At 46.3% G+C, this 17,943-nt stretch overlaps 1 non-coding gene across 1 annotated transcript; it reads left to right on the plus strand.

Moving 5' to 3' along the window:
- Positions 1-439: 439 nt before the first annotated feature.
- On the plus strand, positions 440-546 carry LOC133833215 (small nucleolar RNA R71). The gene has a single exon (XR_009892609.1). It is a non-coding gene; the product is annotated as a small nucleolar RNA R71 (small nucleolar RNA).
- The last annotated feature ends 17,397 nt before the right edge of the window (positions 547-17,943 follow it).

Raw genomic sequence — 17,943 nt, forward strand, 5'->3', positions numbered from 1 at the left:
AGAATTATAAGTCTATGAAAAGGGTTCATAATACATCTGACGTAATTGACCAGGGAAATTTCCTACAGCGTCAACACCCTCAGTTTCTCCTTCAACTAGAGTAGGGCAAGTATCAGTAGCATTCCCCACAACTTGACAGATTCCACATGGCCTCACCTGTTGGCCTAAAGCTAGTTGTTGGACCACTGCAGTTAATTGAGCCAATTGTTGACCCAGCTGATTAGCATTAGAGGTGCTCACTTCATTAGCTGATTTGGGTGGTGGAATAGGATCTTGGCGAATGCCAAACTGTTGTGAGTTAGCAGCCATATTAGAAATCAAGCTCCTGGCTACAGCAGGAGTCTTAACAACTAGTGCACCCCCACAGGCTGCATCAATCATACTCCTATCAAGTGATTGTAATCTTTCATAAAAGTACTAAATGAGGAGCTGTTCACTTATCTGATAATGAGGGCAACTAGAACACAACCGCTTAAATCTCTCCCAATATTCATACAAAGACTCTCCTATATATTGCCTTATACCACAGATCTCTTTCCTGATGCTTCTAACTTTAGATGCTGGAAAGTATCGTTTCAGGAACATAGTCTTCATACCATTCCAAGTTTCAACAGTACCAGGTGGAAGATAGTACAACCACTCTTTAGCTGCATCCTTTGGGGAGAAAGGAAAAGCTCCTAGCTTAATTTGTTCTTCAGTCACTGCAACAGGCTTCATACTAGAACAGACAATATGAAACTCCTTCAAATGTTTATTCGGATCCTCACCAGGCAGCCCATGGAAAGAAGGCAATAAGTGGATGAGGCTTGACTTCAGCTCAAAGTTTACATCCAACGATGGATACTGGATGCAAAGTGGTTGTTGGTTAAGATTTGGCGCTGCCAACTCTTTCAATGTCCTTTGCTGGGCCATTGTTCTATAGGATCGAACTGAATCGTCAGAATCAAATTCGTTGTTAGACGGTAATGGCACTTTAACAGGATTGACTTGTGGAGCAAGACGTTGAAAGAGTGGATTATAGGTGATAGTCCTTGAAGAACGAGAAGCTGACGATGACTCAAGATATTGTTTAAGCCTAGATAACCTTTCTTGAGTATCGTCTTCACTAGACATATACACCTAATAATTCCACAGTAAAAACTAATTAGTCACAAATAAATAAATTTGAATAAAAAAGAGAATAACAATAGTCCCCGGCAACGGCGCCAAAAATTTGATGGCTATCGTATACCACAACAAATTTAAGAATGATTTTTCTTGCAATACTTCCAATTATTTCAATATAATAGCAAGCACAGGTCGAACCCACGAGGACTATCGTTCATTTTATTATTCAAAAGATAAAAATGAATAAAGAAGGGGATTTTGATTTTTAACTCAAAATTAAATAACATAAACTAGAAAGCAAATAAAGATTGATATTACGATATTAAGAAACAGTTAAAGGTTAATCTCCACCCTCAACAATCATTCATAATCACTAATAATAAATATTATTCTAATTTCTCAATTAAACTATTAACCCCGCAGATATTGCTGAAGCAGACAATTATCTCAGTCTCCCTATTATAAGTAATCAAGGCGAAGCACTCAATAATTAACTCTTTTATCTAAGCAATAAATCTATGAAGCATACAATCTATTTAACTTAGATAAATCATTAAGTCCTATGGAAACAAGTTAATCTAGGCAATAAATTAATGAAGCATATAATTCATTTAACCTATGTTCTATTTTTCATCACAATCAACAATTCTTTTGACATAACTATCAATTGCAATTTATCACATACACTTAGAATCCTAAACTATTAGGTGAGTAGTAATTCTAAGATGACAATTGAATAATGTAAAACCTTAATTAGTTGGCAATCTAACAAGAAATCACAAAATTCATAGCATTCAATTAGAAAAATAGAAACAATTTAATATTGAGAGAAATTAAAGAATGATATTCATTATCAACAATCAAGAATTCATGTCTTGGATTTTGAATTAACCCTTAACCTAAAAAGAACCTAATCCATAATAGTAATCATAATCACAAACATAATTATAATTAAAATTAAAGAGATTAAGGGAAGAAAAGAAACTAGATTGATGAACAAAAGTAATGTAGTCTTGTAGTCTTCTCTTCAGCCCTTTCTCAGTCTTTTTCTCTCCTAAACCGTCATAATAATCCCCTCTAAAATTAACCCTAATAATCCTTTATAGTCTCAATTCAATTCTAATTAAAAAGTAAATAAAAATCTGAAAACGACATCGCAAGCCGCGGCCTAGAACAAAATCTGTGCATAAATTGGTCACTCAGGCAGCGGCCTAAAAAATCTGAGCAGCGGCCTGACACAATAGGCAGCGGCCTGAAAAAATTGAGCAGCGGCCTGGCTGGAAGAAATTTTTTTTTGAAACTCCAATTCCATTTAAAGTGCCGCGGCCTGAGTTTTATGAGCCGCGACCTACCTTCAATTTCTTCAATTTTTGATCTTAGATAGCTTGTACATTTCCGCCACTTCAACAATTCAATCCCGAAAGCTTGGACTACTCCTAAAACTTTATTTTAACTACACTTGCCATCAAAATGTCAGATTTATCATCATAAAATGCAATGTAGAAAATATGTTATAGAATCACGAAACTAAATTAAAACTATTAAAAATGCTATCATAACATCATCCAAGTATAGAAAAACTTAACAAATATTAATACAAAAATGACATGATCATTTCCCTCTACCCCAGATCGACCAAATGGTAGATGCGACATCCAGATATGAGATCTTGAGCTTTATGGATGCCTATTCAGGCTACAACCAGATCTCAATGCATGTAGCGGATCAGGAACACACCAGTTTCCAGACCGACAAGGGGGTGTACTGCTACATCGTCATGCCTTTTGGACTCAAAAACACCGGAACCATGTATATAAAGGCTCATCAACAGAATGTTCCAAGCCCATCTGGGAAAGAATATGGAGGTCTGTATAGACGACATGCTAGTCATGTCCAAAACCTCTGAAGGACAAGCCGATGATCTGGCAGAAGCATTCACTATCATTTAGAAGTATGGGATGAAATTGAACCCCAAGAACTGCACCTTTGGTGTGGCATCCGGGAAGTTCCTGGGCTTCATAGTAAGCTACTGAGGAATAGAGGCCAACCCGGAGAAGATCAAAGCATTGATCGATATGCCCTCTCCACGGAAGCACAAAGACGTTCAGAGCTTGACATGGAGAATAGTCGCCCTGAGCCATTTTGTTTCGAATGCCACGGACAAATGCATCCAGTTCTTCAACATCCTTCAGGGAAGCCAAAGGTTCGAATGCTTGGTCGAATGCAAAGAGGCTTTCCAGAGACTGAAAGAGCATTTGGCCCGAGCAGCAATCTTAGCAAAGTCGGTGGATGGAGAGCCGTCATACCTCTATTTGGCCGTGATTGAACACACCATCAGTGCCGCGCTTGTACGGGAAGAAGAGAAGGCCCAAATCCTGGTCTATTACGAAAGCAAGAGGTTATTGGGTGCAGAGCCGCGATACCCACTAATAAAAAAAATTGATGTTTTGCTTAATGATTGCATCCCAGAAGCTTAGGCCTTACTTTCAAGCCCATTCCATAAAAGTACTGACCAACCATCCCTTACGGCAAGTGTTACAAAAACCTGAATCATCGGGGAGACTCCTGAAGTGGGCCATGGAACTGAGTCAGTTCGACATTACGTATGTCCTCAGAATATCAATCAAGGGGAAGTCCTGGGCCGACTTCATCGTGGAGTGAACTGGGATCACCGAAGACGACGATCCCGTTGATCCCACGACAACCTTATGGAAGGTTTTTGTAGACAGAGCCTCGAATGAAAACGGAGCAGGAGCCGGGATCATCTTAGTGTCACCACAAGGACACCAGTTGCAAAGTGCCCTGCATTTCCAATTCAATGCATCGAACAACAAGGCCGAGCAAGAGGCCATGTTGGCCGGATTACGCTTGGACCAAGAAGTAGGGTCAGCGAGTTTGGAGGTCTATAGCGACTCCCAATTGGTTGTCAGACAAATCTCGAGGGAATACCAAACAAAAGGGGAAAATATGGCAGCTTATGTGACACGAGCTCGAGAGCTATTTTAGTCTTTTAGGAAATACTTCATCCGCCAGATCCCCAGGGAACAAAAATGTGTTTGCAGACACATTGGCAAAACTGGCCACGGATGCTGAGGCAGAGCTTTTCAGGCTTGTCTCGGTCAGCCATCTCCCCACACCAAGTATTCGAGCCCCCATGATCAACGGTATAGAATATCATCCAGTACCTAACAACCGGGGGGTTTCCCATGGACAGGGCAACAGCCAGGAAGCTTCAGTACCAGGCCCCCAGATACGTCATGATGGAAGGTAAACTCTATCGCCGAGGGCTATCCATGCCATACCTCCGATGCTTATCCATAACATAAATGAGTGCAATCATGCACGAGGTGCACGAAGGTTTTTGCGAAGATCATACAGCCAGACTCAGCTTGTCCAAGAAAATCCTAAGGCAAGGTTATTTCTGGCCAACTATAACGCCCTACTACCTTAGAGCCGTTACCAAGTGAGTTTTAAGACAAAACAGTGCAATGAACTCGCTAACCGAGGTTTTGAAACGAAAGTGTGACTAATTAAAAGTTAAGGCTGTAATCTTTGAAAATGCGTTGATTCAATAAAAACTCCTAGTATTAAACATTTGGGATCCCAAAATAAGGTTTGAAAACCGTTTACATCTTGAAATAAGTTTACAGTTGATCAGTTCTAAATTCATAGATTATTACAGCCATTTTCGAATAAACCCCCAACCAAAGCACTCGGGCAGGCCAAGCATGTACGCGTCGCTTCACGCTCTCCGTACTCATGGTTGGTTGACTCAGCCATTGCCCTTACCTGCAACACGGAGCACCCGTGAGCCGAAGCCCAGCAAGAAAACTCATGCAGAGCATAACATATGCAATTTATACAGTTTCTCATAACAGATAATCCACATATAAACAAGTCAACCATTAGACTAAACAAATACGGCCATGCCGCCCCCGAAGCCTTACCGAAGCCTGGGGTCTCGGTCTTCACCGTAGGGATACCACCCGTATCCCCTGGGTCCTACCCTGACCATAGCATCCCATGTGCTAGGTGTTACTTCCGGCCCTGCTGCCGTTCTCGGCCTTGCCGCCCTCGGCCATAGCCGTTCTCTTCACTATAATCACACATATAGTATAAATCAAGCAACATTCAAACAAATGCCAATTTATTTAAATCTGCACCCTAACATGTAATGCAATATAGGGCCATGCCCAGCAATCATCTCATCATGCAATATAAGGCCATGCCCGGCAATCACACTATGGGCCCATGCCCTATCCTACGGGTGTTATAGTTTTCTTACCTGTATCCCGAGCTTCACAATGCACCAAAGTCACGAGCACGGTCCTCTAGCACGAGCCTCTCCAATAGCCTAGTCACAACACACATAAAACAATTTTTAATGCTAACCGACCCAAAACCACTTCCCGGGACCAATCCCGCACTCTCGGGACCTCTAAAACCTTAAAACAACACCCCGGAGACATCCCCCGAACCCCCGGAGCAAAGGCCTAAAATTGCCAAAAATGATATCCTGAAATTGGCCTTGTGCCGCGGCACCCAGCAAGTCAGGGGCACCACGCCGCGGCACGCAAAAACTGTGCCGCGGCACGCCTTCGCAGACCCAGAATTCTGGGTTTTCCTTCGCGTTTTCACCGAGTTAAAACCTTCCCAAATCATACCAAACCAATACCCAAACCCCAAAATCAATTTAAGACTTTAAATGGACCATCTAACAACCCATAAACACTAGATTCAAGCTCAAAACACAATCACACTCACAAATCCACCCAATTGATTTCAACTTCAACAACTTAAACCCATAGGCCAAAAACACAAACCCAAGCTTGAAAAACCCAAGCTTCAACCATTTAAACCATACCTCAAAAATCTTAAACCACACCTCAAAAATCTTAAACCACAACAGATAAAACTCTTAAAATTGTCTAGGATCCTTACCTTTAAGTGGAGAATCCACCCTTTGCTTCCTTGAATCCATCTCCAAGTCTCCAAAATCAGCTCCTTCCCCTCTTCTTCTTCTTCTTCTTCTAGCTTTTCTTTCTCTTTATTTTTAACAAAACCAAACAATGACCAAGCCCCAAACCGTGTACCCCATATAACCCAGCTGCCATATATCAAATTCCTAGCCAAATGACCATTTTACCCCTCCTTGCCTATCCTTTCCCAACTAAACCTCAAGGGCACTTAAGTCCTTTTACTTCTATTTCATTTCTACCATTTTCTACCTAGAACTTGTTACTCTCAGCAGTAACTAATGGTTACCCAGGTTACTCAATCACCAATAACCATTACCCGCTAAATCTCAATCTTAACCATAAAATTCCCAAAGTACCCCTAGGCTCCTCCCGAGCCGGGTATAGAAATCCTGTTGTGACTCTTAAGTTAACTAGCTCTCTAGGACCGTCTCGGCACGTGCATCACAATAATAACACCACACTCACATGGTACAATTCACAGAATACAATTATCACATATATGCCCTCAGCGGGTTAAAATTACCAATCTACCCCTATCATGCAAACGGGGTCCACATGCATAATTATTTCACCTAACATGCATACTAACCACGTAGTCATGCATCTCAATGTTCAATTAGTCATATAACATGCTTTAAATCATAACCATACATTAAACTCATAAAATCACACATAAATTCCATTATGCCCTCTAGGCACACTAATCAAGGCCCTTGAGCCTTATTAGCAATTTTGGGTCGTTACACCAACCATGAAGAAGGACTGCGTTGATTACGTTCACAAGTGTGAACAATGCCAAAGGTACTCGAAGATCTCGCGAGCCCCTCCAACAAAAATAACCCTAATGATGAGTCCCTTGCCTTTCGTAGTGTGGGGTATCGACCTAGTAGGGTTGCTCCTGACCAGGAAGGGTGGTGTGAAGTACGCTATCGTTGCCGTCGATTATTACACTAAGTCGGCCGAGGCGAAAGCCATGAACACCATCACCTCAGAAAAAGGCCCTGGACTTTTTCATCAACAACATTGTGTGCCGATATGGCCTCCCCTACAAGATCGTGTCCGACAACGGGAAGCAATTTGACATCATCAATTTCACTGACTTCTGTGAAAGGCATGACATCATCAAAGGCTTCTCCGCGGTTGCCTGACCTCACGTAAATGGACAAATAGAGGTCGTGAACAAGATCTTCAAGGGAACATTGAAGAAAAAGCTTCAAGCTTGCAAAAGCAAGTGGCCGGAGGAGTTGCCCCGCATATTATGGGCATACCGGACCACCGAAAGAACGTCTACCGGACACACTCCCTACTCCATGGTATACGGATACGAAGCAGTCATCCCGGTGGAGACAGCTATCCCGTCCCATAGCCGTGACACGTATGATCCAACCCAGAACAACACCTTACTCCAAGAATATTTAGATCTCATTGAAGAGATCCAGGAAGAATCCTAGGTTCAGTTGAAGATGTATCAAGGAAAGATTTACCAACATTTAACTCTAAAGTTAGGAGACGAAGGTTTGAAACCGGCAATCTGGTCCTAAGAAAAGTCTTCCCTACAACCTAAGATCCGGGAGTGGGGGTTCTGGGCCCAAATTGGGAAGGACCATATGAAATCCAACATGAAGTGTGTCCGGGAACATATCGCTTAAGGCAAATTGACGGAACAAAGGTCCCAAGGGCCAGGAACGCAGAACATCTCCGTAAATACTATCAATAGTCAAGAGGGTATGTTCGTACTTTTTAATTTTTCTTTTAAACAATGTACGCCCCAGGGCAGTTTCTTAGTTAATGAAAATTATGTGTGCAAAACATCATAAAGAAATATTATAAAGAAATGGAAATTCACGTCCGTCTTCATAAACAAGTGACCCAAGACTACAGTCTTCGCTCACTTGGGGGGTATAGCCATTCGTACGAACAAGTCCGAGAACAAAAACAAACATGATGCAAAATGAAAAGTTTAGTCCTAGTTCGGACCGTACAAACCCAAAAGGACGCAAGGCTAAGGCCTAGTCCCAACCCGGACATACATGGCCCGTGGGGTACAAACCTGAAAGGACGCAAGGCCAAGGCCTAGTCCCAATTTAGACATACATGGTCCGGGGGGTACAAGCCTGAAACGATGCAAGGCTAAGGCCTAGTCCCAACCTTGACATACATGGTTCGGGGAGGTGCAAACCAAATAGGATGTAAGGCTCAGGCCTAGTCCCAACTCGGACATGCATGGTCCAGGAGTATAAAAAACCTGAAAATCGGCTGACCGAATGAGGTCCCAAATAACCAAATACCTATCCACGTCTCCCCTGTAATGGCCCAAAACCATTGCAACGTGAGTAATAGGTATAAGTTATCTAGAATTAGTCTTATAAATGGCCCAGGTAATTGGAACCTGGCTCATAGGTTCAAAATAAGCTAATCAACTAATTTCTGATGGCGCAGGCCGTTGGAACCTGAACACTAGAATCAGGACAAATAAATTTGGTGACAACTATTAACTCCCTAATGGCCCAGGTCGTTGGAGCCTGAACAGCAGGATTAAAGCAAGTTAATAAGTTAAAGTCTAAAAAGAGATCTCTGATGGTCCGGACCGTAGGAGCCCGTATTATAAAGTCGGGATAACCCATTCCAGGCCATAAAGAACCGAGCATGGGTCCCCAAATGAGATAAACATTTTCTACAACTTTTCCCCAATGGTCCTGACCGTTGGAACTAGGACTGAACATTTGACTCATTCAGACAAAGTAGTAAAACACTTGGTGAGATTCTAACGAATGAAACGGGAAAAACTTGTGCAAAAAATGAAGTAAACATGAATATATAAATTGTCTTGGACAATTCCGCGTCCATAAAAAAAAGGATAAAAACAAGCAAAAGACACAAGCCTAGGATTCGTCGTGCCATGATACCTCCGGGTTGGTTCCATCTGTCTCCTCCTCGGCCAAGGGCTCCGCATTAGATTTCTCCTTAGCCTCGAACTCGGCTCTCTTTGCGGTGGGATCGGGGTAAGCAGGAGGTTCATGTTCTTGTCCTAGAACCAGGCCATGTAGATGGCCTCATCGAAGGTGGCCTCCAACAAGGCATCCTCCTGCTCTTTCCCTTGGTGGGCCTCCTCGTGTATTTTTACCTCTTGCTGAAGCAGACTGTCTAGGCCCTGGATCTGAGACTCAAGAACGGTGAACTTCTCCCGGTCCTAGAGAGACTGGGCTTCGGCTGCCTCCAGGAGAACCTTAGACGATGCCTCAGAGCCCCGAACACAAAGAAGCTCCACCTCCAGACTAGCCACCAGCTTTTTGTGTTCAGTTTCCTTCCGGGACAAAGTTTCTTCAAGCTGGAAACGAGCCCAGGCGGCCTCTTCTCGGTCCACTTTGGCTTGGGCCACCTCCTTGGACAGGGCTTCCTTAGCGGCTTCCCACTGGTTCATAGCCCCCTCCAATTCCAGCTGTCCCATCTCCAATTTCATCGCCATCTCGGCCCCAAGTCGGCATTCCGATGGGCCAATAAAGCGTCCTAGAACAAATCAAAGTTAAAAAAAATACGGATTAAAAATACGAAAAGCAAAGGGAGGTATGAGCAGATGACTTACACCAGTGGCCTGGTGATGGATAGCCTGGGAGATGAACAGGGCATCCTGATTAGCCAAGGTGGCATGCCATTTCAGACGAGATTAGACATAGTAGTCCCAACCTGTTCCAGCAGGTCCGCGGCGAATGGGGCTGTGTCCTGCCCCAGTTTGGGGTGAAACCTAGTCTTGGCAATGAGCCAATCCATGATCAGCTGAGGAGCACTGAAAGCAGCTAGACGCTCAGCGAACTCAACCTTATGTTGGATCGTTAGAGCCCGGTAAACCTCCTCCCTTTTTCCCTGCCCGTCTTCCTATGTCTGGGACACCATCTTCGACCGCTCTTCCCGCAGGATCATCTCCCCCTCTTCAGGAAGAGCCGGATTGACGTGGAGCATGAGAGCCTCCAGAAGTTCCCGAGTGGCGAACTGGCTTTCCGTAGAAGAATTCTCAGCCAAGGAAAGGTCCTTGGTGTTGGCCCTCTTCGCTCGATTCGCGGACTCACCAGCAGCCGAGTCTGCAGCCCTCTTCTCGGACCCTCGACTAGCCAGAGGTTCCTGCTCCAGGTCAATGACCAAAGGTCGAACAAGTTGGGGTGGGACGGTTTCGGTGGGAACCATTGTAATAGGGATCGCTGATGAAGCCTCCTCGACTATATTCGGATTTGGCACCAAGCCCCCAAGAATCGCGTCCAGCACCTTGTTCTTAGGCATGGTTCTGGCAGATTTCTGGGCCAACGCCCTGGCCTTGGCCGCCTGGGCCTCAAGGACCTGCTTCATCTTAGCCATGGGATTATACATGTCGAAACCTTCTAAAATAGACAAACATAAAGAATGTCAGCAAAGAATAAGAGTGAGGATAAGAAGTGATTCAAAAGAAACACTAGGCTAAGGTCCTCCAAGATGAACCCTTATTTAGAACTCGGGCTTGACTCAATTCACCTAAAGCGAAGGAATGATTTCGATCTCTCATGTCGTCCAGCTCCAAGAAGTTACCATATTGAAGGAACACAGACGAGTACATTAGAGTCTTCGGGTCTACAACAATGGGGGATGAAGGTTTCATTACTCTAACGGCCCCGAACAGGTGGCCTCGACAAACTAGTCTATCCCTAACTAAATCCCCAAAATGGGGAGCAGAGGTCAAAAGCAAAGGAGAATTACCTTGCTCTGAGACACTAGCCCCGGGAGCCCCCGTGATTGAGTGAGATTCTTCGAAGACAGCTTCCAGCTCCTCGGAGGCGGCCCTCTCCGTTCGTTGGGCCTGCTCCCTCTTCCTTTTCACCGCGTCCACCCGGGCCATGTCTTCCATAGCCTTGATATGGATGAGGACCAGTTCCTCCCTCAAAGTTAGATCTTTCTCACATTGTAGCCCCCATAGGTTAGAGGCCATAATCGTCTGGTTGGCTACCAACATCCCAATTGTTTGCAGGTTGGAAGTGTTTACATAGCCCCCTACGTCCAGGTCCTCCACGCTTAACGTGGCATAGAGCTTATTCCAGTCAAGGATCGACTAGGTGAGGGGGCTCTGGGCATAGGGTCCTGTCATCTAGGACTGCAAGCTGAAAAGAGAATAACAAAAAGAATGAAGAGAATGAATTGAACTAGGAAAAAAGAGACTACTTACCCACTCGTTGGAAGTCCAGCATTAACGTGGGGTTCTTATCCAAGAGGAACTGGTGGGGGATGCTTCCAGGAATTGGTGGGGGTAGGATAATTTCTACGAGGCTTCAGTTTGTAGAAGTCGTCCCGGGTCTTATCCTTGGTGTTAAGTTGCGGCTTGTTGACGGTGAGAACTCGTCAACTAAGTTAAGTTGGAAAGAATTGAAAAATAAAGATCATCAATAGAAAAGCCTTAGAAATTTAAGTATCAACTCCAAGAACAATTGCAGAAGAACAATGGTGAAATCAGTTTTTCATTCACTATGGTGCACTTGCTACAGTAAATTTTCCAACCCCCTTCCAAATGGAAGTGGAGTTTATTTTATAGTGGGCTCTAATGGCCCCTGATACAATGTGGTCCAGGGGACCAGGTAGTACGCCAGTACACTGTCAGATGAGTGGTCTCAGGGGTAGTGGTGTCTGCTCCAGTACATGGTCAGGGTTGGTGGGTGCACCTCCACTTTAGTACTTGATCGTGCTTCCACTACCTGCCTGGTACGGGTGTCAGAGGAGTGGCTGGTGAGGACAACGGAAGGTACTTTGCTCGTACCACAACTACTTATCTGATGTGGGTACTATGTCCATACTCTAACTCCCTTTTTGTTCGTCAGTGGACTCCGTACCTATAGGAAAAAGGGTGCCTTGTATCTAAAGGTCACTCTCGTGTAGCCATGAGCGAGATAAGTGTGTGGGATTGGAGCCCCGCTGGTGACACCTTCCTTAGAAAATAGAGAAGGGCCTCATCAGAGGGGCATATGCTAATTCCATAGAGGCGCGTCTTGCGAGACGGTGCGTGGGGCCTAGGCATGGCCGAGACACGGCCTCACGGGGCACACGGGCGCCTCGCGAGGTGGTGACGCGCAGCTGGCTAAATGGGGCCTCGCGCCTGGGCATGGGCGAGGCGTGCCCTTGTGTGGCCTCACGTGACCGAGGTGAGGCCGAGGCGAGATGGCGGCACGCAGCTGGAGATATGGGGCCTCGCGCCTGGGCATGGGTGAGGCATGGCCTCGTGTGGCCGAGGTGATGTGCGGCATGGGCCAGGCATGGCCTTGCGTGGCCGAGGCGAGATGGCAGCGCGCAGCTAGAGAAATAAGGCCTTGCGTGGGTGCACCGTGGAGTGAGGCGGGGGCCTCGCGTGACTCCTCGGATCTCCTGATGCATAATTATTAAGGCCTCTTATGAGACATGGGTTGAGGGAAAAATATTAGGTTGCTTGAACTGTCTGAGGCTAATGAGGATCGACCTCCATATTTTCCCTTGGTGGAATTTGAGCATCCACACTTGCCCCCCAGTCTAGGAGAGGACCTTTAGGTGCTCTTGTAGACTCTTCTCTTTAATTCTTATAAATAGGTCTTCATGCAAGGCTTATTATTTTCACCTTACTCCTTTGGCTTAGTGGTTTTGAGAATCCTTCCTTTTTCAAGAGGTAAGGGGTTTAATCCCCCACATCCTCATTTTTTCCATAGTTTCCTTCATTTCATTTTCATCATTCATTTTTTTTTTTTACATATGAGCTAATTTTTGGTATGTCTATTTGGAGGCTAACACTTCTTTTTTGTTTATTTCTGTAGACACGTGCTTTCGACCACTTAACTCTTTCTTGACCCTGCCGGTGCGTTTGGCCCTCGACCTCCTATAGACCGCGACTGCACTCTATTTTTCCTGCTTGAGGTATATTTTCTTTTTCCCTCATATTTATTGGGTCCAAATTATCATTACTCGGGATGGGGTACCTTGGCCTGAGCTTGCAGTGAGTTTTCCCATTTGCATGCCCCTATTTTTTATACCCCGTAGTGAATCATCTAGGGCGTTTACATCTAGAGGTTCTAAGCCCATTCCTTTGTGTTTTGTAGCCATCCCCTCATTTACATGTGAACCCCTTTTTGGCTTTTGGAACGAGGCCTCATGGCTAGTGATGGTCCGTTCGACACACCTCTGGGGGTTAAGTTTATTGTCCTGTCCTCAGACTCAGAGTCCCATGAGGAAATCCCTTACCAGGACTATGACTCCTTAAGGCAGGCCCGTATCCGCCATCTTGAGCACATGGCTGAACTTAGGCGTAAAATTTGGGTGGTGGAGAGCGAAATTGACTCGGTGTCGAGAGGAGACGGAGCACCTTTCCCCGAGACCTTAGTGACCATGTAGCAAGCCTTAGGGTGACCCTTTTAGAGTTGCAGAGGGAGTTGGAGCTTATGGAGGGACACCTTCCGCCTGAGCCCTCCAGCCCATCCTCGCCTGATGACTGTCATGGGGCTGCTTCCGCTTCTCTTCAGACCTTAGTCACGGTTTTTCCTAGCCTAGCGCTTCCGCAGTCACTCCCCCGATGGAAGACTCTTGCTAGGAAGAAAAAATGGAGGGTCAAGTGCTCTGTCTCTTTCTTACCTTTTTCTTTTGGTTTTGCAGATATGCCGAGGGCATGACGACAGGTAGCCTCCCTTGAACTAGATGGTGTTCCTTTACTGGCATCCGAACTGGTGTCGCATGTGTTTGAGAACAGACTAAGGGAAATTGTACATCAATATCGTGTTCCCCCGGAGTACACTCTTTACACTCCTTTGGAGACATGCCGGGCCAACTGCCCCAAGACCGGTTATGTGGCCCTTAGTGAGCACATCCTGAAAGCGGGTGGTACCATCCCGCTACAGCCGTTCTTTGTTGCGGTCCTCAACTACTTCGACCTGGCACTGCTTCAGCTGGCACCCAATGGCTGGCTGACTGTGAGCTGCCTTTTCGTTGCGTTTATGAAACTGTTTGAATGCGCTCCTACGGCATCAGAGGTGCATTTCCTCTACAACCTCATGCCTACTCCCAAGTCAAAGGGCTTTTACTATTTGCAAAAAGCCAACAACGGGGCCTCTTTGATAGAGGGCTCGGTGTCCAACCCGGGGTCCTGGAAGCAGGACTTTTTCTTCGTGGAAGGCCCCCTCTCTGTCCGCGAGGACTTCCGGGCCACTCCCAGTAAGTACCCTAAGCATCACTTTCTCTCTTTTACTTTCTTGCAACTTATTATTTCATGACTTACGTTCATATCGACCATGGCGTGTATTATGCAGAGCAACTTGCCGAACCCACAACCGTCGGGTCGGAAGCGAGAGATATGAGGAAGTTCCTCCACGCTGACCCTGATATGAAAAAGGCGGTGTACTTATTCACCGTGAAGAATCTGAACCTCCATAAATTTTCCCCTGTCTCGGACCCCAAGTTGCTGTGGACCATCTTTGGGTCCAAGAAGATGAAGGGGGTATTGGCCGAGCCTTGCCCAACTGACGATGAGGCTGAGGAAAAGCCGGAGGAAGCCCCCCTTGACCGCGGGGGACCTCACCAGCTGCCTCCATCTCCTGGGGGATGCCCTCCATGTGCCTCTTATGATCTGGACATAGCCCCTCATTTTAAAGATCAGCAGGCCGTTCCGGGGTGTTTTGTTTGCCCTTACCCTGAGAGCTATGATGCCTTCACTCAGGCTCCTCTCAACCCTGGACCATTGGGGACTTATTTCCCTGATCTTCCGGAGCCTCCCTCTGATCTACCGGGGCCTCACTTTTCCACTTTCACCGCGCCCCCTCCTGTTTCGGCGAGCGGGTCGTCTGTCCTCACCTGGCCAGGTGCCTCTGGTGCGGATGAGGAGCCTTGGGTGACTCGGATGGTGACGTCTTACGGGCAGCGATACATCCAACTTGCCTCGGGCCTCCCCGTATCTGACTGGAATGGTCTCGGGAACGTTGCTCAGTCGGACCTTGGGGAAACCCTAAGGTGCACCATGGCTTGGGTGAGTTCATGCACCTCGCGTCGGCCCTATTATGTATAGATGTACATGCATTTTTTTTTTGTTACTTATTGTTGTTGTTGTTAACTTTCTTGTGCAGGCCTATACTGTGGCTCTGCGGTTTGCTGACTCGTCTAGCAACCTCTCCACGTCTACTAGTAAGAGGGAACACCTTACGACCCGGGTCCAGGAGCTTGAGAAAGAGCTTGAGGAAACCCAGACTGAGCTAAAGAAGGTTCGGACCAAACTTGCTGCCTCGTCGAGAAGGAAGCTGAAGGCGGTTGCCAAGACCACAAAGCTGAAGGACCAAGTTACCAGTCTGAAGAGCGAACTCCAGGCGACCAAGGCTATCGCGGCAGCGTCGCAGGAGAGGGTTACTTATTTAGAGGCCAAAGTCGAGGCTACCAGGGGCGAACTCCAGGCTGCTAGGGCCGATGTCGCCTCATTGTAGAAGAGAAATGCTTCCTTAGAGGCGGAGAAGACTGCCATTGAGTACCGGTTCGTAGACCGCGCCCTTTACAACGTGTGGAGGCAGGATCCCAATTTTGATTTTTCTTCTTTCGGTGAGCACGCCGTTGCTCGGGTGGCCGTGTGGAGCGCCCGTGGTAGGAGGCCCTGAAGTCGTTATTTTATAACTTTTGTCAGCTAGCCCGCTATGGGTGTACGTTATTTTTTGAGACTTTGTAATATCATTATCATTACTATTTTTCTTTTGTAAATCTTGTCATGTCCTCAAGACTTTCCCCTTTTTTTTTATGTATATATACACGTGTGGTTATTTATCTCTTATTCCACTGCATTTGAGGCCCTTTTGAGCTTGTATGATGGGATTCGGCGGGTTCCCCTCTTTTATTTACCAGGCTGGAGGTCCTTCGGAGCCCGTGTGGAAGGGTTCAATGGGACCTCTTTTGGTGCCTCTCGATTACTTTTATAAGGATATTTTGACCCCTTGGGTCCTAGCTATCCTTTTATATATTCTTGCGCGCGCTTATTATTTTTTGCGAGAAGCGTCCTTCTTGTCGTTATTCATAGTACTATTTTTTGTAAGGGTCTCTTTTAGGACCCTTTTTGGCTAGACGGCTAGGTGGCCACTCTAGACTTATTATTTTTGTTACTATATATATATATTTTCTTTTGTAAGACCCTTTGGCCTCCTTGATGTTCACAAGGGTAGCTAATCCTTGTGAACCCAAGGGATGCCTTGCAAGGTCCTCTCCTTGTTTTCTACATATAAGGACCTCGCCTAAGGCCCCAATATAAGGGGTCCTTCTGGGACCCCCTGTTAAATGGTCCTTTCTAGGGTCATGGTCCCTTTTGGGTCCTCCTGATAGAGGATCCTTTTTAGGACTCTCCTGGTGCATAGGGTCCTTTTTAGGATCCTCCTGATAGAGGGTCCTTTTTAGGATCCTGGTGCAAGGGGTCCTTTTTTGGATCCTCCTATTTGCTGGGGAGGGGGGGTCCTTTTTAGGCTCTTCTTGTTAGAGGGCCTTTTTTTTTTTTTAGGATCCTCCTCTTAGAGGGTCCGTTTTTTTTTTTGCTTGCTGTATGTCGGTACCTCCTGTCCTGCACCCCAAGTGTTTGGTGAAATTTATTTCAGCAGGCACTTTTGACTGATGCTCGCATAGAGAAGAAAAATAACACGCGAAGTTGCAAACAGCTTCATTCATAGCATGTGGTTTACAACAACATATTTAAAAAAGGGTTACATCTAATTAGGAGGTTACCTAGGTAGCCTCTTTGATTCTTACACACTATGATAACATAACCAGGGACAAACTAAGCATAGGTCCTCTGTGCACCGGGGGCCAAGGCCCCACTGGTAGCATTTCTCGAGGGGTTCCGCAACTCGTGGGCCCAACTCGTGTGGGTCGCGCCTTCATACACAACCATTGCCATCGACACCGATGGTTTTGTGGCTGCAGAGGGACATGTTATAGCATTCCCTCGCTTCCTTTTGCTCCCCTTTCATGCATGCTACTCCCCAGGGGTTTGGAATTTCATAGCTAGGTGATACACAGAAGTTATCGCCTTCAATTCTCTCAGAGAGGGTCTCCCTAATACCACGTTGAAGGCTGAGGCGCAATCCACCATGACAAACTTTGCCATTATGGTGGTTTGCTTGGGTTGTTCCCCCATGGTGAGGGCTAATTCAATCGCACCTAGGGGCTATATCGAGTCCCCTGTGAACCTATAAAGGGAGGAATTGCAGGGTTTCAGGTGCCGGATGCTCAGTCCCATCTTCTCCAAAGCGGGGCGATGCATGATGTCCACAAAGCTTCCATTATCCACCAGGACTCGATGTACTCTCATGTTCGCAAGCTGGACAGTTAGCACTAGGGGGTCATTATGAGGGAAATGCACCCCCTGCGCGTCTCCTTCAGTGAAAGTTATCGAGTCATTCTCACCCTTGAAACTCTTCGGGGGGGGGGGGGGGGGGGTTGCTCCAAGCTTAAGACGCACGGTGGTGGACTTCATCTGGCCTCCTCTGCATATTTGTCTCGTCCCTTCCTTGAATCGCCTCCGAATCTAGGTCCTCCAAATATGGTCCTGACCTCTCCCTGTACTTCCGGGGCCACCTCTCGCGCCAGCGGCGTGGACGTTCCTTCTTCTTGCCTCTGGTTTTCCTTGCGCACATATCTACCCAAATGTCCCCTGCGAATGAGCTCCTCGATTTCCACCTTCAAATGGTTGCATTCTGCGGTGGTGTGGCCGACATCCTTGTGATACTGGCAATACCTGCTGGGGTCTCTTTTAGACCGGTCTTTCTTCATTGGCGGGGGCCTTTTGAAAGGGACCTGTTTTTTGTTCGGAACGAAAATATGCTTCCTCGCATGGGTGAGGTCGGTGTAAAAGGTGTAAGGGCCCTGTAGGCGC

The sequence above is a fragment of the Humulus lupulus genome, chromosome 4 (genome assembly GCF_963169125.1).
Source record: "Humulus lupulus chromosome 4, drHumLupu1.1, whole genome shotgun sequence".
Classification (NCBI taxonomy): Eukaryota; Viridiplantae; Streptophyta; class Magnoliopsida; order Rosales; family Cannabaceae; genus Humulus; species Humulus lupulus.